Genomic DNA, 25299 nt, shown 5'->3' with positions numbered 1-25299 from the left:
CCAGGTTCAGCAGAAACGCCTCTGGCAGCGGCAGGAACACTAACACAAGCAGCCCGCGGCTGAGAAACAAACTGCCAGGTCATTAAACAAAGAGGCACACATCCTCTAGCACCAGCACGCTAAACAAGACCAATGTCTGTGCGCTGGGACGTTGCAGGAACTTTCCACAGGAAGTGTTCCTTTGTGAGATACATGGAGCTGCCCCAAACCAAACTCCTGCTCTGGGTCCTAGAACTATAAACAAAATAAAAATAAAGTCTGTATAACACACGAAGCTACCTAAACAAAATTTAAACAGGTTAAATTTATTTAACCTGTTCTAGAAAGATTTTTCCAACACATTTCAAGGAATACAGGCCTATGTGCAAAAGAATTTTATTCTGTTAAGAAAACACAACCTATTTTTTGGTTAAAATGATCATAAAAAGGATCTAAAGTGTCTCATTAATTCACTTATGCCTTCAAATATTTAATAAGCACCTATTACATACTTACTGAGCTCTGTGCTACGCACTGGGAATGCATTGAGAAATATATCCGATTTTTAAAATGATTCATCTCACTATACTCTATGTTGATTGAATCTGACTCAGAATTTGCATTTGGTTCAGAGCCCCAGATTCTGATAAACCAGAAAGGAAACATGAAAAGTTCTGAGAATAGCACCATGGAAGCAGCTTGGAAATCCTTCCGGCACTTGCTCTTTTCAAACATTTAAAGAGCTGACTTGTCAAAGAGAGGGTAGATGTGTGCTATGAGGTCTCTAGAACACAGAACCCCAGAAATTACAGGAAGAGATATTTTGACCTAATAAAAATGAGAATGGACTCCCTTAGAAATGTATGAGCTTCCTGACTCTAGACCTATTCAAGTAGAGTCTGAACTTAGAGCTGGTTAGAGTTCTCCTACTGGGGTCTTCAGCTCTTGTATAAAGTTAGATTAAATCTATTCATCTGAGGGATTTCAGATTTAATCTTATTGTTTTTGTATTGAAAAGTCATAAAGTTAGCACTTTACTAACTAATTTTAGTTTTAAAATTATGCTATGTTATCTATACTGGGAATCGGTTTTAATGAAAAGCTTATGAGAAGGCGAATCCATAGTAAACAAGAAATATGCCCACCTTTGGAATTAGGGTAGAACAGTCTCTTGAGTTCCTTACGCTCCTAGTAGAGTCTTGGTCTCAAATATGTTTTGAAAGTCCACTTCTCCTACCTGTGCCAAAGATTTCACTCTGAACAAACAGCAAGGGCAAGGATGGTGAATCCCCAGTACAGGCCTGGGCCTCCTTACACATTAGGTACCATATGGTCACTAGCGGTACACTGCTTTTTTTTTGGATGGAAATAGCTCATTACCACTGCTCACAAAATATAAGGTTTGAGTACCTTAGTCCGACTCTGCCTCATTTGTATGAATGTTACCTATTTTAATTGAACGCCTTGCCAGCCAGTAGTTATTTTGGTCCTGGGTATTACAAGGCAGCTTTATGTAGGCTATCAAATTGCGTTCCAAGTCTGTTGAAGTGGCAGTTGTTATAGGATTAACTGGATCAACAGCTTCTAGAGAATCCGAAGTTGAATCCGAATTGGATTCTTCTGCTAGATAAGCTTTACCCTTTCTGAAATCATCCAAAACAAATCTCTGATACTTTGGCTTCTCCTTCTGACAGGAGCTAGTTCTTTAACACTAAGACCTTTTGATTGTTATTTTCTGATATTTTAGTTTCTTCCTATAACTGGATAAAAAGTACTAAAACACACAAAAAAAATGAGTGATACAGTGTGGCTGGTATCTATCATATATTAGGGTAGTTTAGAACTTTGATATCTGAACAATGTGGTACTGAGGGTACAAACAGACAGTTCTGAAACAGAAGCATGCTGAAAAACTTAGAATGTGATCCAGAAGATACCCCAATGAATGGTAATTGGGAAACTGGCTATTTGGAAAGAAAAAGTTAGATCCCTCCTTTTTACCATTACAAATTTCATCAGATTAAGAGAATTATATATAAAGAAAAGAAGCCATACTAATGGTAGGAGAAAATATGTGTTTACTTTATATGACATCATGGTGGAGAAAATCTTTCCAGGCATGACACCGAAAGCAGAAACCTAAAGTAAAAAACTGATCAATGCAATTACCTAAAAATTACAGCATCCCATAAAACAAAGGAAATAATCAATTAAATGCAAACAAAAACTGCTTAAAGTATTTGCTACACATATGATGTGAAGACATAAATAGTTCTTAAAAAGATTATGAAAGAAACCCAAAAGCATCCCCTAAAATGGCCTTGGGACATGAAGAAGTAACCAGTAAAGAAGAAATAAAAATGGCCAGTGAGCATTTTAAATGATCAGAGCCATTAATAATCGAAGAAATAAAAATTATAAAGCCAAGAAAATTCAATATTTACCTATCAGGTTGTAGGAAAAAAAAAGATATCTAATGTCCAAGAGATGAAGAAATAAGAACTTTCACACTCTGCTGGTGGGAGTATAAATTATTAAAACATCATTCAAACAATTAAATGTTTCAAAACCTTTCTGGCATGCCCATTACAAAATATATTGAATCAATTAATACATCTATATCCTTTGACATTGTAACTCTCAAGTTTATCCTAAGGGGAAAAAAATTAGCATACATAAAAGCATAAAATGAAATAGCATCAAGGATTACAATGTGGGTATACATTATTTTCATGGAAGATAGTTATGTGCTTTCCAACAATTTCCTGTTTTAAAAGATACCATCATAAATTTGCTTCTATATATACTGGTACATTTTTGCTTCTATATATATTGGTGTATTTATTCACAAAGAGTGAGTTTCTTCCTTAGGTAAGATTAGTCATCTCATGCTCTGACCTTCTCTCTATACAGATGTCTCATTTGCCTCCCACAAATTCCAGATGTTCTTCACTGAGGATATCTATCTATCTATCTATCTATCTATCTATCTATCTATCTATCATAGCTTAATCTGGAATTAATGGTTCAATTAGTATGCTAACCAGTGCCTACCCTGAGCCACAACCATCAGATGAAGAGCCAACAGAATGGTATTAACATCTGACCAACAAACCATTTCAACCACCTGTGCAAATATAGGAGGAACACCTCTACCATTATGTCTGCCATCACTCTGGACCATTTAAAGGGCATATTAAGAACACATCTCCATTCCCCCATCTAAATAATCAACAATTAGAGCTTTCCAGATGACTTTTGAAGTTCCTTATATTAAGACACCAACCCTCAATATTTTAAAATATCAGTCCTTTAATGCTTTACCTTCAAATATAACTCTTAACCAATAATTATTTTCAGCTGTCACTGATGGAGGGACTTGGAGGATTGCAGGAAAGTTTAAGAAGAGGAGAATGGTGACAAAAAGTTTATTCACCTTCCCACACTATCCATAAAATGTCTTGGTGCCTAGGATTTAGGTTAATGACGGCCCCTTTTCTTCACCTCTAACCTCTGCTTCACTTCACCTGAGTCTATCTGTACACTGGTATTGAGAATTTCTATACATTCAGTGTCTTCCCCTCTTCTCATTAATCTTCTCTTTTATCATCTCTGCCAAATCCCCAAATCCCTTACTCAATCACCCTGTGTATTCTTTGATGATGGAGTCCTGTCTCTTCATGCTGCCTTCCTCGCTAGCCCAAGAATCTATGTCCTACCACATGAAGAATTTTTGGAAAAGCCAAGTTGAAGGGTAAGGAAATACCTAAGATAGAGAATAATCTCAAGTGGCCTACGATTGATAATGAGTTTCGCCATCAGAAAACCAAATGTGAGGACAAAATGGAATGTCTCTGGTATGTCTTCTTTGAAAAAGAGTCAGGATAAAGGATACAAGTGAGTTATAAATATATCTGAATCTTAAAGCTCAGCAGCTGAGTTCTTCCTGTGACCTCATCCAGTTGGAATTCTCCTTCTCTGAGTTTCTCCTTCTCCGAAATCCTTATTCTACTCTTCAACGAAAGAATTCTGGTCACATTTGTCTGATAAGTCCAGTCCCTATACAGAGCCTTGGTATGCAATATGCACTTGATAGTATTTGATGAATGAATTAATATGAAGGAATAAGCTAAGTTTCCTCTATTCTTTTGGGTCCTCATAAGAAGATAAAGATCCAATTTTGTATAGATAAGTATAAAATTTGTACATCTGGTTCCCTAACAGTGAAAAACTATATATCAGATCAACACCCATGTGTCTAAGTACATTAGACCCTGCAGGTAGCCTCAAAGATAATAAAAAATACAGTCCGTGTTGAGGAGGAGATAAGAGACAAGCAATTTACAGACACATACACGACAAAGACAAAATAAATAGAAGAAGAATATACAGAAATAGGTGTGTTCCGTTTAAAAGGAAGTTGTTAGAATGATTGGGGAAGCTAGTAACTAGGAGGCCAGAGAGAGAATGCACACTGCGCACTACTCTGGGCCCTGCTCCTTGGCTGTTTTCCACTGCAATTAGTTATCTGGCAACCTTGCAAGTTCTTAATAAAAATAACTCATAAGGTTTAGTCACATCAGAAAGGCAATCAAAATGAGTGATCACAAATGTTTGGAAAGGGTCACGAGCTAAGTCAGCATTGAGGATATGCTTTTTAAAAATTACCTTATCTCTTTCATCTCCAAAGAAAACACCAGGAGCATATTGTCACAACTCTGACAATCTCAATCCATCCCCCAAATCTATTAATATCACATTGTAAAGTTTGTGCCATTGTCAGGAGTCTAATAACATCCCGTAGCATTTCTTTCTTGTTTTCCTTTCTCAGAGCTATAACTTTTTTTTTTCTAATCTTCTTACACACATCCCCACACTTTCTAATGTAGTTCATACTAGACATATTTCTACCTGTAATTACTTTGCTTTTCATGACCTGAAAGACTTTAAAAGGACATAATTACACTATTTATATAAATAACTACGCTCAAGAGATCACTTAAAGCCCCTCACAGTTCACAAAACCCATTTACGCTTAGTTGTCATTTTAAACTTAAAAACCACCTTATAACTTGTTTGGACAGATTATGGTGGTGTTTTTTTGTTTTTTTTTCCATTTTAGGGCGGAGAAAATTGAAGTTTAGAAAGATTAAGGGAAATTCTCAAGGTTAACAGCACATACTTGGTAAAGCAATTCTTGAAAACCATGTGTCTGCCTCTAAAGCTATGAAAACCCTGTACCTATATAAGGGATTCATCGCTCAAAAAGGAAGAGAGGTCGAAGTCCTTCCAAGTACCCCTCGGAAGAGGCCTGGAGGTCAAATGACTTACTAAGCTCAACATACCATCACACCAAGAACTCCATTAATTACCACATGAATTATTACCCATTCCTTCTTGTTCTACCTTTTCTCACTAGAAAATGGCACTTCTCAGTTAAGACCAGTTACATAATTTTCAGGAACCAATGCCCTGTTCTTAGAGTCTTCTGATACAAAATTAAAAAGGAGATAAAATATGCTTTCCTGACATTTTATTATTAACACTTTAAGAATCCTTCTTAATTTTTGGATACTTCTGTTTACCACATAACCCCCACACTTCCAGGGCTTTCTTATTCTTTCACTATCCAGGGCAATCCACCTGACCTATCCTCTCTTGAAGAACCCTACACACATGCTTTTTGCCACCTTTCCCATGACATTAGAAAGAGGCAAATAAATGAGATCACGATAAGACATTAATGATAGCAATTTGATGAAGGGATTTCTCCTCTGATGGCAAAGGCATTTCTCTTATGAATCTCTAATGGGGTCACTTCAGTGACAAGCTGTGAGAGGGAAAAGGGGAATTATTTGGAAACAGTCTTGCTAGCCATTGCTAGCCCTAAACCTCACATAAATACTAATCTGGATATTTTCAAGTCTACAGCCCTCAGTCTACATAAATAATTCATTGATATTGCTTTAAAATAAAGAATTACATTTCTAGGATGTTTAGACTATTACACTGAAATATCATCTTATTGAAAATATCCTCACAAATAATTACTTTTACTTTCAACATGTTGAAAGAGAAAACCGTAAAAGAGTGAAGGGATTGGATTCTGTGGAAGTTCCCAGGGGATCTGCCAAGGGAAATAAAATGGCTCCCTTCTCTGAGCCATTTTAAGCCTTGATTACATTAACTTTTAGAAAATGCACGGAGGAAACACTATTTCAAAGGCCCTGACATTAGCATATTTCTTGGAACTCTGATACCTCACGGATGACAGCATATGTCACTGCTACCCTTGTGTTGTTTCTGAACCAGTGTCCAGCACAGCCCCTGAGGCCATCTGCTTTCTGTGGTTGTCAGCCCTGAAAACCTGAGATGCTGAATCCCTGGAACAAATTGTTCCTACTGCTTTGATTAGAAAAGCACTTCCACCCTAATAAATCTTTCTGTTTTAACTCAAGCATGCATTTGACAAACTTCCTGGGTTTGATTCCATAGTACAGATAGTAGATTTTGAATTCCCAGGTGATATTTGACATCAGGGAAGTTTCAGTGCACGTGCAATAGAATGCTATAAAGTCACATTTGCTTTGCTCCCTGTTCATGGGGAAAAGGACATATACTGAATAAAACCACAAGGGCAAGGATATTAGGAAACCCTTGTGCTGGTATTTTCCTCGAATTAATGCTCTCAGCATCCTCCTTACTTATTTAGATAAATCTGGTTGTATAATTTTCCTATATCCCATCCATCATGTTTTCTTGCCTCTTCACATAGCTCTTTGTGGCTCTGCTAATTTTGTCTGATGGTTGAGGCACATCATCTAAAATGTGCTCAAATGGTGAAAACAGAACATTGCAAAACACAGAACTATTCCACCCAGATTTATGATTCAACAGGGTCATCCTTGTCCCAATTAAGCAAGCCTACTTGAAGAAGGATGGCTGAAACATTGTTTTCATTAAGAGAGTTTTTTTTAAAGCTCTCAAAGCTAAAAGAAAAAGAACATAGGGGGAGATACAGGAAGAACATTACTTACTAAGTCATTGCCTTTAGAAATCTTGGAGACACGTATTGAATTGTTTTGTTTCTAAACTGGATGGTGCTCTGTGGAAATTCTCCTATGACTTCTTTCATTGCCTTCATTCAATTTTATATTGTTTTGAAGGTCCAGGCAGAGAGGATATGTAATTGGACATTTGGTGAATGCAGAGGAGTGAAATTGTGTCCAAAGTTATTAGCTTATCTTCATGTGAAGAGCAAGGATAACATTTTATTTCATCTAACTTTTTATAGCAATCAATTAATCCTTTGCTTTAAGGATGACAACAGAATGCCTTTACTCATTCTCATGGAAACACTGACATCTAGTGGGTGACTGCATTAATGCAGGACAGCTCGAAGGCTAGGAAAAACGCTCAGATTTGGGGGATATTCAATACGGTGTGTTCTCTTTGATTAATTTGGCCCGCTGATCTCTTTCACCTCTGCTTGTAATTGTGGATAAGAAATAATAATTCAAAGGAAGTTATGGAAAACAAACTTAACATACCTAACCAATAGTTTTCACATACCCTGTAAATAAACTCTTAGTGATTATTTTAGTTGAAGATTCAATTATTACTTGCAAGAAACAAAATGAGTAATGGCTCACAGAGTTTTAGTAATGATAGAAATGAATTCTTCGTGTTTGGAGGCCTATCTAGTCCGGCACAGTAGTCCTTAAACATTTTTATTTCAGAGATGACTTTGATGAATAGTCTTTGATGAATGACTTCCTCTGCCAAGAAAGTCTGTATGTGAGCAGCCACATTAGATTCTGTGTACAATTTCAAGGGGGTTCGAACCAGTGAAGCTTGGGCTGATGAAGAACTCCTGCCTACTGATAACGATAGGAAACTCTTACAGCACTAACTATGTGTCAGACACTGTTCCATAGTCTGTTCCTGTATTAACTCATTTAATTATCACAACTTGTCTATGCAGACATTATTATTAACCCATTTCACAGAAACTGAAACTGAAACACAAAGAGATGAAACTATTTGCCCAGAGTCACAACACTAGCAGGTGGAATTAAGATTAAAACCCAGGTAGGTTGACCAGAAAGACCATGCTCTGTTATAACTGGTGCCTCTCAGAGAAGAAATGTGGCAGAGATATACTGGCAGAGAGACCCCTTACACACTGCTCTCAGCATGGCCAATTTCCCTAAGCAATCTCTTTAGTTGTTGTCCATGCCTCAGTTATCCAGATTAGTATCATGACAGATAAATATGCATTACTCAATTGGGAGAGAAGGAGACAGGTGTAAAAATAAGGTGGTATGCCTTGAAGCCTTTAAATGGGAACTTTAATGCAAGTCTCAGTTACCAGGACCTTCAATTTCTATAGCATTGGGCTGATAGTCATTGGGAGTACAAAAGACTAGTATAAAAACACTAAACTTGAGCAAATAATGTCAGTTCATTGGAACAAAATATGTGACTGATGTTCCCTATTCTGTAAGACCTTTAATATTTTACCTTCATATCTTGTACTTCATGAAGTTCCTTCAAAGTAAACTTCTTGGATTGACTCTCCTATGGTCACACTAGGAGAGAAAAGTTATAATGTCTACTCCCTGGCATGCAATTCTCCTGGAGGGCAATGGTATAAGATTAGGAAACATGATTCATGAACTGGGTTACCAACCCCCAAATTTGTCCCTTAGTCCAGCACTAGACTGTCCTCCCTGCATCTCTCCCAGAGGTTGCTGGGAGATGAGAGAAAGAGGTTGTTGGACAGTAGTAAGCCTTTCTCGGGGGAGCCCTCCCCAAACCCCAAAGCCACAGTTGTGAGAGAACAATGTCCTTCGGAATCCATTTCTAGCTGGAAAAGAGAGTGGGAGACCTTTGAAAAGTTCTGCTTATTTCCAATGCTTCCTTTATAAATACAGGCCTTCTAGTTCTTTAACCTTGCCATGCATCTTTCCTTCTAAATGGATACAGTGAAGACTTTAAAAGCATTATTTCCTCTTCTAGGGATTTTTCCCTTCTTCATTCTCGGCTCAAACACTTAAGCAAGCTAGAAATACTGATTATTGTCATCCAAATTCAACTGGGTTTGTTAGCATAGACCCTCTGATGAAGGTAAAGAGGAACAGACGTGCACATCTATGGATGGTAAGATGTTTTCTCCAGAGTATCCTGATTAATCTAAAACAGAGGCACGCATGTTTTCCAATTAAGAAAATGCCTGCGGAGCAATGGGTAATGCCGTATGTCTGAGCCTCTTAAATGGAAATGAACAGCCAAAAGCTTCCTGCTAAAAAAGAAAACAATTATTTGTGTTTGTGGCCTGGTATTCTGAACTTCCAAAATACCATCCTTGCATTTCCATTATCTCTGCTATTATCTTAGGTATACTTGGACTATTTGATGGTGACGTTGTAATTCTATAATAATCTAGGAAAATTTTCCATTCTCTACTGTCTTCAAAAACACCATGTTCTCATTTAAGAGAACTCCATGGATTCCCAATAAGGTTTTCGGTGATCTGTGATATTCGGTGATGAAGGTCTGCGCTTCACACTTGAGCACGTCATCAGTTTCACCTCAAAAACCCTTACGGGATCAAATAAAAAAAGCTTCCACAAAATCAGAATACATTCCACATGCTGCTTCACCTTTTCCTTATTCTTTTCTGAGCAATGTGAAAGACTTGCTCAATAAATGTTAAATGAATAATAAAGGTCAGAGAAAGGTCATCATTTCTTTTGAAGAGGTACATTTTCTTAAGCTCATCAAACAGAATTTTCTAACTGCAGGGGAAATATGCAGCCCTAGTAGGAGAGAATTCTGCTTTCATTTTCCTACTCAGAGTACAGAATTGTGTTCTCCCAATCTAGGTATCTATACAGAACCATACTAAAAGGATTCTTTGATGTAATACATTGTAAAAATGGTAGAGTTCATTGCAAAGAACTAAAACTTGCAATATGAGAACTAGGCATAGTTTATGACACACAGAACTTGACAAACAAAGAATATTAGGTGGGTCCTAAGATTGTATAACTCATTGCTAAGGACCAATGATATTGAGGGACTGAGTGCTGCTTCTGTCTTATTCCAATTCTGTGGGTGCCATGTGGCTGTCACTCCACGAGAGCTTGTGTCAAGTGCTTTAAAATTCAGATTTGAGGGGCACTTGGGTGGCTCAGTTGGTTAAGCATCCGGCACTTGATTTCAGCTCAGGTGATGATCTCAGGGTCCTGGGATCGAGCCCCACATCAGGCCCCGCACTCAGAGGGGAGTCTGCTTGAGCTTCTCTCTCTCCCTTCTTCTGTCCCTTCCACCTCTCATGCTCACTCTCTCTCTCATAAATAAATAAATCTTTAAAATAAATACATACATACATAAATAAAATTCAAACCTGAATTTTGGCTAGGTACTTGCTAAAACAATAAAAATTATCTATAATGTTATAGTAGACATATAATTTGATAATAAGTGTAATATAAATGCACAATTTTCAGCACTGGCAAATGCTCAGTGAAAGAGATGCCTTCATATACTCACTACCATTCTGAAAAGTAGTTTAATATCATGAGTCAAGAGCCTTAAAGTTGTGAATTTTTGTCTTGTATTTCCTTTCGTAAGAAATTATTCTAATAGAATGATGAGATGTGTATAAAAAGTCATATACAAGAATGTTCTTAGAACATGGTGAAAATTTCAAAACACTTATACGTTCATCAATAGTGTGTTACCATATACATTTGCTGTATTATACACCTGTTAAAATCACTTTTTATACAAAATATAATGACAAAGGAAATTTCCCAAAATATATAGTTAAATGAAAGAGAGTCTGTTTATAAATTATATAATATAAATCCAGTTTAAACATATATATACATATCCATAAACATGTATATGTCGGGGGGGTATATCCTATAAAAATATAAGGTTTTACACAAACTAACACTTCTCTGGGTGAAATGATAAAGAATGGTTTCTTTAAAGTTTTGCACAGAAAAGTATTATCTTTATAATCAGAAAAACTCAATAAATGTTATTTTTAAAATTAGAAAATTAGAATCAGAGAAAACATATCTGACTTAGATTTTTATTATTATTTGTGTCACATTGTTTGTACCAGATCTTACTGAGTGATGCTCAGATATGAATTTTCTTTAAAAGCATACACACACACACACACACACACACACACTATCTCATGTCATCTTCAGGATATTTCTCAGCTCTAAAAGTATTCCCTGGGAAGGCTCAACTATTATTAAAATATCATGAATGTTTCAGTTTTGTGCTAAGGCAGTTAGTTAGATAAAAAAGTAATTGTGTATATAAACACTGCTGAAGCCTAACTAAAAAGTTAAAGTACCAATAAGAATAACGATAGAGTAAGAAGCACTGACATTGTTCGTGTTGTTATCTGCAGGCATCAGCCATGGGGTTTGCCAATAAAAGTCCGCTAGATATCATAGGTTCAAGTTCCACCCTTGGCACAAAAACAGGAATCAGGCTGGTAATGTAGGTCAGGAATTCATTTCAGAACAAATCACAATTTTCTGTGTGTGATTTGCCAAGTAATTTTTCAGTTTCTTTTTCACGGTTTTCTGAGAAAAGTCCCAAAGCCATGATTTAGTTACATTACTTGAATTGGCAATGAAGCTAGTCATGCACGAGAAAAATCATTACTAATGTGTTTAAACACCCTTAAATCTGTTTCTATTTCACTTCTCCCATGTTATGAGGACAATCAGCTCCCCTCTAGTTTTCTGATGCTTCTAAGAAGGGTTCAATTCCCAAAAGCAAATGAAAGTCAGGTCTCCTTTAATTATCAAGAGATCTTCCTCTTCAGGTCTCCTGACGCCCACTTACCCAAAAATGTGTCAGCATCAAGGAGAGTAATGCTTGCAAGTCCATTTTACATAAAATATTTCTTAGCTGATATTTCTTGATTGATCGGTAGTGGATAGATATCAGTATCTATCAATCCAAAATATACTGTGGTAGTTTTCTGCTTAAAAATAAAAGGGAAGGAGATTTTGTCAGACCAATGCTGCCACTGAGAACAGAAAGGAAAACCAAGATAAAATATGTTAATCATCTGTTTGAAGTCAGTAGACTGGCAGTGGCAAAGAGAACTGGAAGGGCCATACTCCAGAGAGAAAGAATGTAGCCAAAACAAATAGACTTCTGCCGTCACTTTACAGAAGCCCTAGGGCAACTGTTAATTTTGTGAATGGGTCTAAGGATGAGAATCTAAGTTTTGAACCCAGAAAGGGATGCTACTAGAGGACAGAGAAAGAAAAAAACTAAGCTTTTCATAGCTATACGGGAGCCTCAGATATGTTGCTGGTTTTGTCTCACAACAGTTACCACCAATTTCTGGAACAGTAGCAAGCAGAAAACTAAAACCTAAACAAAGTTTGAAAGACTGAGTAAAGCTTTAGCAGTCTTATAAATAGATACCATTAAGAAAAGGCAACCCACAAAGTGAGAGAAAATATTTACAACGTATTCAACAAAGATTTATAACTAGGATATACAAAGAACTTCTACAAATCATTAAGAAAGCATGATAGGACCCAACTGAAAACAAATGAGCAAAGGATACAAACAAGTGCCTCACAAAGAACATATACCATATGGCCACTAATCGCAAAGAAAGGAGCTCAACGTCATTAATCATCACGATAGTGAGAATTTAAATCACAAAGCAATTACCACTACACATACCCAAAAGGTTAAAATTTAAAAATACAACAATATCAAGTGCTGAGGAAAATGGAGAACAGCTGGAACTCCCCTAGGCTGCTGGTAGCCCTGGAAACTGGAAAAATGCTCGGCACTATCTACTACAGCTAAGCACATGCATATCCTGGATCCAGCTACTCTACTACTTCGTGTAAATGCTATCGAAATAGAGAAATATATACCCCAAAAGACACGTGCAAGAATGTTTATAATGACACTGTTCATAATACCTCCAAATTGGAAGCAACTCAACTATTTAACAATAGTAGACTACATATAAATATAGTATTTATGTAATAAATACTACTCAGCAATGAGAATGAACAATCTCTCTATATAACAACATGGATAAATCTGATGGAGAGCAAAGGAAGCTAGACCCAAAAGAGTGCACGTGTTACAATTTTATTGATAAAAGTTCTTAAACAGACAAAATTAGCCTAAGGTGCTAAAAGCCAGGAGAGTGGTTATTCTTAGAGGTTTAGCAATTGTAAGGGGACAAAAGAGGACTTTTGGAACCTGGGTAGTGTGCTGCTTGTAATGTGGGTGCTGGTCCCGTGGGTTTACTTTCTGAAATTTATTCTGTTACATTTTATTTCTACAATTTTGAGGATGTATTATATTAAAAGTTTGCCTTGAAAGGTTTATGTATCAAGAGAGAGAAGCTGCCCAAGATAACTGTCAGACTGAGATCGGTATCAAAATCTCGGTGTGCAGTCAATTTATCTGCGGGATACAATTGAGTTCTATATTAGTGTCCGTCAAACTACTGAACAAATATTAATTAAATACCTAATTGCTATGCTAGTGGAAAAAAACTAAAGTAGAAGATATGATCTCCAATTTCATAGTATTTACAAAGTATTTACAATCTGTTTGGGGAAATAAGATTAGAGACAAAATTAGCAAATAGAATTTGAAGTTGAAGTCTGAATTCCTCTCTTGACTCTTAGGAGTTTTGAGCTGATAGAGGTTGGAAAATTGCTCCAGCCACCAAAACGCCCTTTGAGGATATTTTCTGCTCACAAAATATACTAATTTTCAAGGTTTTTTGCACCTATGCTCATGAAGAATACTGAATATTGTAGTTTTCGTGTCATGTCTTTGGGTAACACTGGCCTCATAAATTTGGAAGTACTCCTCTTTCAATTATCTAGAGAATTTTTTGTAGCATATAAACATTCGGTAGATTTATTAGTGAGGCCGTCTCACTTAGAATTTACTTTGTGCACAGGTTATCTAAGGAGAAGACCATTTAAGCTATCTAATTCTTGAAATAACTTTGCTAGATTGTGACCTTCTAGAAATTTGTCCATTTAATCTGTCATCAAATTGAAATAAATGTTAGTAATGCTTACTTCTTAATATCCTCAAGGTCTGTATGACCTATACTAATGTCCTTTCTTTCCTGATATTTGTCATCTCTATCGAGAAGTTTATCGGTTTGGTCTTTTCAAAGAACCAGCATTTGGGTCCACTGAGTTTCTCTATTTTCTTGACTTGAGTTAAGCTTAAGTTTATTACATCTCTCCTTTTGCTTACTTTGGATTTAGTTTGCTTTTGTTTTGCTACTACCTTAAGCTGACACCTTAGATTTTTCAGTTCAGATCTTTCTTCTTTTCTAGTAAGTATCTGCTGCTATAGATTTCTCTAGAAGTACTGTGTTAAATGTATACCCAAAAGTTTAATATGCTGTGCTTTTTCATCAAATTAAAACTATTTTCAAATGACTCTCAGTATTTCCCCTTTGATACAAAAGTTGTTTCAAAATGTATGGTTTAATTTTCAAATGTACGAGAATTTTTATATATTTTTGGTATTTATTTCTAGCATAAGCTCATTATTGAGATTTATCATACTTTGCTTGATAGCCAAGAATATGTTCTATCTCAGTAAATGTCTTGCATGCATTTGCAAGGAATGTGTGCTGTGATATTATTAAATGGATTGATCTCTGAGTGTCAATTAAATTAGGCAGTCGATGGTGCTTCTCAGGTCAGAGTCTTACTATAGATTTTGAATACTTACTATAGATTTTTCTGATTTTCTATTTTTCTGTTAATTATTGACAGAGGAATGTTGACATCTTTGATTATCTTTGTAGATTTTTCTGTTACTATTTTGAGAGTTCTATCAATTTTAAAAATGTAACTGGGTACATAAACACTTAAGATTGTTATATCTTCTTGATGAATTGACCTTCCTTATGGTGTAAGACTTTTGTTTCAGATAGAAGGATCTGGTGAAGTGAATACCGTTTTTTTGCCTGTCAGCCATTGGCATCCAATCACCTCCTGCACATATCCCATCATAGGTCTGGGTGGGGAAGTACGCTCTGGCCCTGCACCCACCCTGTGTGAGCACTTGACGACATTCACGGAGAAGAGTTTGAATGAGGCCCAACTCCCCTGTGCCTAAGGCTTTCTGTTTTTCGAAACTGAAATCTTTACCCACTCTTGGCCTTTAAGAAGTATTTACAATATTAACTGATTTTTTTTTTCTTATATGCTTCTATGGCAGCCACATATTTTTCTTGTACTTTGGCCACGGTTGAGAGGTTTGTGTGTGCCCTCCTCCTGCCAAGGAATCTGTCTCTTTAGAGAATTCAGTTTTCTTGGTTGTCTTGTGACCTCAGCACTCTGATGGCTTTGAGATAAATGATAATTTTGTAAATCATCTTTCTGTCATTGTTAGGATGGGGGCAATGTTCCTTTGCAGCTTTCAGAAGCAGAACTTAACTGCTAGAATTTTGATAGGGATTAAAATCTACAGATCAATTTTGGAAGAATTTTCATATATATGAGTCTTTAAGTCCATATGTGATTTACTATAAATTTTTTGAATGATTAAGAATAATTATTGTTTTTACAGTTGTACTAATATAGTATTGTAAGTATACACATTGACTAATGTTGGAGAAAACTGTCTTAATTAAGTCTAAATTTCCTCTGGGGTGAGAAGGTGGCAAAAGTAGGGAGCAAATATGGGCGTAGAAAATTGTGATATTCTCTTTTTTCTCATTTCATAGGACATCTTACCACCTGTTCAAAGTCAAATAGCTCCTGCTTAATTGCAGATATTGGACTAGAACATAGGTCATATGGACCTTCAGCTGGGGTCCTTCCACCACACATCACATATACTGACGTACTTTGAAAAGATCCCTTGGATTCTTTCTTTTTTTTTAAAAGAAATATAATCACACAGATTTTTCAGAATGTCAAACATGTCAATGAATTCATGACTTTTCAAATTTCTAATCTCCGTTCCTGTAACCAAAACTTTCAACTTGGATATTTGTGTTAAACCCCTGGCGAAAAGGAGGTCTTTACTTCCACAGAGTTTGTTCACATTTACCTTTACCAGTGTCCTCACTCTACCTATCGTTCTTCGTCATTTTGTTTCTTATACATGCTTGGGTTCTACATTGTCTTTGGGGTCTCACCACTACAGAAACTGTTCTTTCTTACATCAAAATCAGTAAGAAGCCTTTAAAATTAAATAATCTGGCAGACAGCCTTTGCCATTCTCTACCTGAATTTGAAATCACTGGAATTAGAGAACTAAAGCTAGGTTTTACGTTAGTTAGCTGGATCTCTTATAACTCAAGTAAACATAACCAGTGTCATGGAGGAATCTCAATAGCATTAGCTGGAAATCAGGATACAGATGTGTAGGAAAGGGGACATTGGACTAGTGGTGGGACAGATTAGTCTATGGAAGGATAAATCCCTGGGGGGAGGTGGTAGTAACATTCAATGCAATGAAATAAAGTAGCTGTCATCTCAATATCTTCGCTGTTACTGCGTTCTTTCAACATAGTAAATGAAAGTTTTTATACCCTTCATTTAAATTTATGGATTTCTGATGGATTTCTTGAATGAAAAGAGGGCTGAATAAAACATAAGAGTTAAAAAAACAAAACAAAACAAACAAAAAAAACCCTTAGTAATTTGCCAAAAAATAGCTGGTTATGGGACAAGACTCCAGTCTGGTTGTCTGACTCTACAGAAAGGTTTAGCAAAAGACAGCCAACAGACTAAATCTGATCTGCCACCTACATTTGTAAATAAAGTCATACTGAGGCACAGCCATGTCTATTCTATCCTCCATGTGTATCCACAGAGATATTTTAAGGCTCAAATTTAATCTTGTACTTGCTTACTAAAAACCTTCCAGAGGCTTCCTGTTGCTCCAAAATCCTTTGTGTGGCAATATAAAGCTGTTCAAAATATGGCCCTAACTCACTTAAGCAGACTATACATTTATCGCTTTTTTTATACTCTGTATTTATTTCTTATATTCTGTATATCATTCATTTACCACATTTATTCTTCTGCCTCTGGGACTTGGCATATACTCTTCTCTTTGGTCTCAACAGACTGATCCTTTCTCATCCTTTTGGTCCTATCAAAAAACTCATCCTTGGGAAAGATTCAGACACCCAAGAATTCCACCATGCTCCCATAAAACCCAGAAAACCTACTGCCAACAATGATGCTATTGTTTATTTTGTTTGTGTTGTAAATTAGTGGTTGGTAAACTATAACCCATAGGTCAAATCCATACTTCTGTCTGAATGGTCCAAGACCTAAGAATAGTTTTTGTGTTTTTAAATAGTCTTAACTCAAAGAAAAGTGATATTTGATGACATACCAAAAAATTACATGAAAATCAAATTTTATGGTTGATAAACATAATTTCATCGGAGCCCAGCCACACTCATTTGTTTACATATTATCACACACTGGGGATGGTGCAGTGGATGACAGGTAAAAAGAGAAAATACTCATGTTTAATGGAAACAGACTTCAGTATCCACAATACCTTCCCCAGTGTATGGCCCAAAGAAAACACTAATTATTTATGACATGAATAATGTGTGAATAAGTGAAACTATTTTGCCCAAAAATCAGTTACAATCAAGCATAGAAGCCAGCCAGATTTTCCAGTTCCTAGCCAAGTACTCTTTGCTACTAGATTAGGCTTCTTTCCTATGATTTGAGAACAACATTAATCTTAGAGGAATCATGGAATTAAAATTCCTTCCAGTTTCTACAGAAGAAGAAAGGTAGTCTAAGGACCGTTGGTGGTCCCTAGACTTCAAGCTCTAATATGCCGAAGCGTCATAAGAAACCTCCCCTGTTATGCCCACAATGAGTAAATAATGATAGACAAGCACTTCTGCTCAAAGCTCAGCTTTAAAATAGCATTTTGATAAGTTCAGGCACACCTCAAAAGCACAGCTTATGGAAAAAGTATATCAAAGCAAGCACCGTGATTAACCATGTCCAGATGGGAGGAAAATGTGTTGACATTTCAGCAAGAATGGTTTCGATTCAAGCCCCCCAAATCCCCATTTATACTTTCTAGTCAGCCAAAATTTCCAGCTGCATGGATTGTCTAGTGAACAAACAGGCCAGCACCTAGAGTAAGGTCACTAAAGAATATGCCAGTAATCACAAACTGTAATTAAGTGGTAATGGCCTCAACCTGAAGCTTTCTTCAGGATTAATGAGTACCTGAGAAGCTAGCAGCCTGAGGCAGCGCTCCTTCTGTCCAGGATGCCCTGGGATAATGTGAGTGCTCTAAGCGAATGTGTCTCCAGCTTAAATCATCCCCTAAAACTACCTTTTCCACTTCTATGTCACAGTCAGATTTTTTTATGGTATTCATTGTGGGGGAAAAAAAAGTTTAAACAAGAAAAGAAAAAAGAAGGATTGAAATTCAAAAATGGTAAGGCATTTCTTTCTGGTGGGACAGTGGGGGTGAGTGTGAGTTATATTTAGAATATTCAGCCTTAGTTTTCAGATTTACTATGAAACATACGGGTAAGAATATTTAGTATGTTTCAGATGATGCCCATAAATTTTTCACTCTACTAAGTACAAAGTGAAAATATAATTATTATCAATAACTGTTCTAGCCATTATTACTATGGCTTTTGATGCCTTGGCTTTACTAACGAGAAGAGAGGGAGCAAAGAGACCCTCAGTTTAATAAGTCAGGCAACCATCAAAGTATTAGCCATCATCTACTTCCTGCTTCCTCTAAGGCAGGCAATCAATGTCTCTTCCCTTGTAGGTTGAGATTATCTCCCTTTTATAGGTAAAGAATCTGGGAATCAGGGAGGTTCGGTAACTTGTCCTAGGTCGTTCTAATCAGTGTAGGGGTTAGGATTCAAGCCTACGTTCCTCTGACTTGAAGACCCAAACTCCAAATCACTATGTAGTCTGACCTCACTGTTCTGACAGTTCTCCATCAATCATCTGGAAGTGATGAGATAGATTTGTCAGGGAGAGATTTCCAATAGAGAAATGGAGCTGGTGGTGGATGATCCAATGGTAGCTGTGGTAGCAAGTGGTAGAAAATCCCTACATGCTTTTAAGGGAAACTATTATGTGCATCAGGAGTCTGAACTGGGAGCAGCTCGGCAGTGACAGGGATTTTTAACGCAGGAGTCCGCCGTGTGCCGTCCTTGGGGCTTGGTATTGCTTCCATCTCTTGATTTGCACGTAGAAGCCTCAGACAACCACAGTTTCCAAAACACACCCCACGCTCCCACTAGCCCCACCTGAGTTCACCACGTCTGAAGTTTCTTTAATGAAAGACTAATGTTTATTTTTTTTAAATGAGAGGTTTAATATGTAAACATGACTGAGAGAAGTACCCACTGTGTCTTAAATTCATCCTGAGATGGGAAAAACTGCTATTAGCACCTTTCTTAAAGGAAAGTGCAGGAGGCTAGTTTACAGCTTGAGGAATAAAGTACTGGATTATTAAAAAAAAAAAAAAGTCCCTTGTATTCTAAAGTAAGGAAGGGGAGTGGTAGGGAAGGGCTGTGTATTTCTTTGCTGCAGAAAAACATGGAAAAGATAAAGTAGCCAGATATCTGCTTCCCTATTCTTATCTCCCTGGTCGCAGAGTGGGTGGCCTGGCCGTCCTTCTTCCTTGGGATGGATGGTCTGATGACAAAGGGACGTGAAAGATTCTTCGGGCAACTAGTTGACTGCACTGAGCCTTTATTTTCAGGTGTGTCTTGTCCTGTTAGGGGAATGACAGGTTATAGAGGGGTCTCAGAGCCTCCTCCAAAGACACAAAATGTGAGGAGTGCATCCCACCTCCAACCTTCCTCTGACCCTGTTTCGGTGTGTGAGAAACAGACCTAATCCAAGCAGTCCCTTTCTCCCAGGTGTTGGGGTTCATGCAGAGCAGGAAATCAGCCATAATACCTGGCTCGCTACAATGTAACACAGAGGCCGCTGAGGGCAGGGAAGGTTTCGGAGAAGGGCGGAGGCCTTTGCAACGCCAAGGCCTACGTGACCCTCCGCCGTTGGAATGCGTGGGGAGTTGCCATTCCGAAACTTTCCCAGCTCAAAACAGTCGCCTGTGAGCTAAGAGGTACAGGCATTGTCCCTTAGGCTATGTTTAGCAGAACTCGTAGAAACGCCCAAATTAGCATATCGTATCTTCCCGTAAACAGATCCTCCCGGTTTCAGTAAGACCCTGTGTCACACCTCATGCCCTCGAGGAACAGTGATAAAGGATTTGTGATTGGGGCGCCTGGGTGGCATAGCGGTTAAGCGTCTGCCTTCGGCTCAGGGCGTGATCCTGGTGTTATGGGATCGAGCCCCACATCAGGCTCTTCTGCTATGAGCCTGCTTCTTCCTCTCCCACTCCCCCTGCTTGTGTTCCCTCTCTTGCTGGCTGTCTCTATCTCTGTCAAAAGAATAAATAAAATCTTTAAAAAAAAAAAAAAGGATTTGTGATTATCTTGAAAGACCAATAAAAGCAGGAGCAAAGAAGAGCAAACGGTCTTGGTCTCTGAGCATTGACCTCCTTGCCCTTTTCCTCTCTTTCATGGCGAAGTCGGGAGTAATCTTTCATCCGTCGGTGCAGGGATTGCTGGCCATCCGGCACCCAGGGTTGTTACATTACTATTTCAACTGGTGTAGTTTACCTAGAAAGACAACCCTTGGCAATATTCGAGCAAACAAAACCTTCTCTGGACAGGTCTCAGATACTAGACCATAATGATGTTTGGACTATGGTATGTTTTATAAGCCAAAACATACTCAGGTTCTAAATTAAAGTTGATATGACCTCTGCCTTTCTTTTTCCAAGGGGAGAAAATGTGAGAGGAAATTATCAATACAGCTGAGCCTGCTTCACCTATCTTCTTTTTCAAAGTCAGATAACCACAAACACAAGTAGAAAAATCTTCTAGTCAGGCATGAATTACCACATTAGGAGAGTAAAGCATAGCGAAGAGAGAAGAGTGAAGAAGTTATGGACATGGGTGACTAACTTTACCTAAATTAGTAGTCTTGCAGAGTTTTTCAAAGCAGATTATTATCTTACTTTTTCAAGCACAGTGGCCAAGATGGCAGGACAAAAGAGTGGCATTTTGGGAATGAGTAAAGCCTATTTGGAGAATTGATGCTGAGGCAATAATGAGAGAAGAGGAGGGGAGAAAGGGGGAAGAAAGAGAGAAAGAGAGAGCTACTAAAGACTTTAATTAAAGAGTCACTGAAATTCATATCTTTGCTGAATTATGAACCGTGTACAATCTAAGGTCAGACGCCATCCAAGCCCCATTGCTACTCCAGATCCATCCCACCCGCCCAAGGCTGGGGTTCCCCTGGTATAAGATGAGTGTTAAAGGAGGAAGAGAAAGGAGATAAGAAAATCCATTCTCACCATCTGGTTGTAGAATATAAAGATAAAGCAGCACAGTGATTCCGTGCCAGCAATATCCGTTTCAGCCAGCCCACTCCGTTTACACAGTTACCTAAAGAGCATTGCCCTCAGCCACAACTGCTTACTGTCCGTTCTGGATACAGTAAAAGACCTCAGGTGGAAATTCACTAACCGTTTTCCCAGTGGACTCAGCGAGTAAAACTTGGTCATCGCTGCAATTGTGATCATCAAATCCCACTTAACTTTCTTGTCCAAGCTATTTCTAATTGGATGCTTCTCAACCAGAGTTATGCATTTGAACCACCAGAGAAACTCTGAAGAAAAAATGTGTATCGTCTCCTATTCCAGATCTAAGGAATAAGAATCCTTAGGGGTAGTGGTATCTGTATATGTATTAAAAACACAAAACTCGAAGACTCTGAAACACATACCAAGTTAAGAACCATTATTCTAATTTCCTTAGTCCTTCTTTGACCAATAAAATCCAAAATATCCTCTCCATCTCAGCTATTCTTTGGGATATATTGGTTTTCAATCTTGCTTTTAAAATGACACCTGGTAAGGAACGTAAAACTCCAAACATCAGAAAACTGAACTACCACCTCCCTATTCTATTGATGCAGCCTAACATAGCATTTCCTCTCCTCTCCGCATTAGCAAAACCGTTGTAGGCCTTTACATATCCCTTTCAGCTGTTTGATCCCGTGCTGCTTTACGGCGTGAGGTTTTCCCAGAGAGGTCCTGCAGTGCTTTCTGCAGTAGCTTGCAGAGCTTACTGCCGAAGACGAAGCTGCCTAATGCAGTCTCCTTTCTGCTCCCCTCGTTTTACTTGCCTCATGGCTTCTGGTCTGCCACAAACTCTTGTTTCCAAGTCTGGCTGTGTCATTTATGGCTTATTCTTATATCTTTTCTGTGCCTTTGGTGAAAAATAAGGAAACTGCATCACAATTCCAATCTGCTGAGATCAATTTGGATCACGATTCCAGAGTGTTCACAATATATTCCAAATAGATGCTATTTGCATATTGATTAGCCTCTCATAAATCTCTTGATCCATAATATTGATTAAAATGTTGAGTGTATGTTATTATTAAGCCTATTTCAGATCGATAATTGCCTAACACTTCACCTCCTTCCAAAATGGAATATCAATAAAAGAATCCACAAGGAAAAAATAGACATCAATAACTTGGGTACTCCACAGGTCAAAATCGCAGAAACCCCTTATCCTCTATGATACATTCCTCTTGATGTATAATGTTTCTTCTTTGTAAAAAGTCATGCTAGAAAGATTTTATAGCTCTTGAAGGAAATAGTTATGAGATACTATCATAAGCCAGTTTATATCAGATCCCTGCTGAAACTATAGGTAAATAATTTATTATTGAATTAAAATAAAAATGATGCCACAGACCTTAACATCCGTCCATCAATCCAGTCATTCAATTAATGAGTACTTACAGAACACTGCATCCGACAGGCATTATGCTAAGCATGGAAAACAAAATGATGACCAAGACATCTATTCCCTTACTCCAAAGAGCTAAGAGTTCAATAGGGGAAGAGAGACATCAATGGAGAAATAATAAAAAATTCTCCTATGTATACTAATGAGGAGTCCCACTGCATCATACTGCATCACCATGACACCAAACGATGAGAAGTATATACGTTGTTGAATTTCAAAATGCCTGTGGATACACATTTGAGAGGAATATTGAAAAACCAGAATAGTTTTAAGAGAGCACATCCTGGATACTGAGGTGACTTGAAATAATGCTATATGAAGACGAATTAAAAGAATGGAGATGATTAGCCTAAAGAGGGATGAACATTTTAGTCACCAGACCTCTGATGGTTGGAATGTGGCAAACGGAGATGATCTGGTTTGTAGGGTCTTAGGAAATTGAACAAAGAACAATGAGTAGAAGCCAGGAGAGAGCCGATTACATCTCAAAAGAAGAAATATCTTTATATCAGGATTGTATCGGGGGGATTGAGTGGGTTTCTCATGAAACAATGAGATTTCCATTAGTGGACTGTTTCATCACACACTGTCTCATCTCTTACAAGGATATTTCAAAAGATTTCAACTAAAATATGCACAGTAGGATTAGAGGGTAAAAACCCTCCCAGACCTGAGGTCCTATAAATCATACCTTATATACGTTAGACTATTTGATACATAAAGAATAAAACTCTGTACTCTTAAACATGTTTACTATCCCTTAATTACAATGCCAAATTTCTATTATTTCCTTTTAATTGACTATTCAATCTTATGTTGTTATTTTATACTACAGGGATACATTTTAAATTATAAATTAAGCCCTAATAATTCATTTTTAACATGAAATTATGTGCCTATTTTAAACATGTTTTAAAAATAGGAAAAGCTTAGTGATAACATGTCTAATGAGAAGGAGGTGAAGGCTGAATTTCTTAGATTATTGTTGGGATTTAAATGCAACTGGTTTACCTTGAAAAAATAGTGAAGTTTGAAGAAGGGTCCTGTGACTTGGCAGAAGAAAACTTGAAGAAAGACATAACAAACTGTGTAAAGCTATTAAAGTCCTTAACACCACCCTGTGAAGATGACAGCCAGGCTTAGAAGATGATAAGAAGCCGGAGAAGAATATAAAGTTCCTTAGCCAGTGTACGTCACGAGCAGTCAGGAGGCTGCTCTTAATGGGGAGCTATTAATCAGGAAAGCCAGATTAGTAAAGCAGTTGGAACGATGACTCAGCAGAAAATCTGAAGAGAGCACGTGCCAAAAAGCATGCTGAACTAGAAGAACCAAAACAGGTTCTTTTACAAGATGCAAGGTCTTTAACTTTCTTGTAGATGAGGATGACGGCCAAGTTTTTAAAAAGTTGAACTTTTCTAAACACCATGCATTTTCTCTTCAAAGAGTGTCCATTGCTTCTTTACCCAGAAATATTGGAAATGTAGGAATGGTGTCTGCGATGGTCATGCAGTTGGCATATTTTGGGGTCACAGCAAAGTAAACACCGTCCCTCATTACATGGGGTTATGAGCACCTATTCCTAGGCAGATGCTGAAGAAGAAAAACGTGAACTAAAAACTAAAGGAGGGTTGGAACCATCTGGAGAAGAAATAGTATAAAGGACAAAAATGTCAAGCCAAGTCTTTCTGAAAAGAGAAATAATCTATCAAAATGAGATGTCTCTTTGATTTATGACATGGTAGCATCCTGGACAACAAGACTTCCCAGAAAGGCTACTAAGGCACTTTGGCTTTCTGTTGTATTCACTGTACAGTTCATAGCTTCAATGAGCTTCCTCATAGGCCAATTTCCCCAAATGTCTCTGGATGCCACTCCCACACAGGACAGGTACTCCTGGATGGCTCTAGAATGTATTTTGTAGACATTTCTCAGATTTCGACACAGTGAGCCACCACCAGTGTGGTGTGACTGTAGCACATTCTAATATGCGTATCTGGATTTTTAAAGTTTCAGTATATGAACTTTGAAAATTAGTAACTTTCAGCTGGGAAATTATAACATGGAACCGGGGGTTCTCAGAATTGCTGCAAGATATTTTACATTTCCCTTTTTTGAGATTACTCCCCCAATTAAAATACAGTTGGGTAAAAAGCCTGCCTATGATTTTTTTTTCTGCCTCTGATCTTTTAATAAGCTTTCTGAGGAAGAGATATATAAGGTATATATTGTTTGTTAAAACTTATGGAAATAAAGAAGCATTCAAATCTTTTGAAAAAAGGAAAGTTCTTTTGAAACCTGTGTCAGATCTATACAAGTTAGCGCTAGATTCTTCCTTTGAGAAACTATGCGAAGTCACCATCACTCAATTTCTGAAAGTCCTATTTAGAAAT

At 37.5% G+C, this 25299-nt stretch overlaps 1 pseudogene; it reads left to right on the top strand.

Annotated features, from left to right (window-relative positions):
* The window catches only part of LOC103676197, a 75402-nt pseudogene extending 50509 nt beyond the window's left edge, over window positions 1-24893 (top strand).
* The last annotated feature ends 406 nt before the right edge of the window (window positions 24894-25299 follow it).

The sequence above is a fragment of the Ursus maritimus genome, unplaced genomic scaffold, assembly GCF_017311325.1.
Source record: "Ursus maritimus isolate PB19 unplaced genomic scaffold, ASM1731132v1 scaffold_4, whole genome shotgun sequence".
Classification (NCBI taxonomy): domain Eukaryota; kingdom Metazoa; phylum Chordata; class Mammalia; order Carnivora; family Ursidae; genus Ursus; species Ursus maritimus.
Note: the sequence above shows the minus strand (reverse complement) of the source record. Positions and strands in the feature narration are given on the sequence as shown.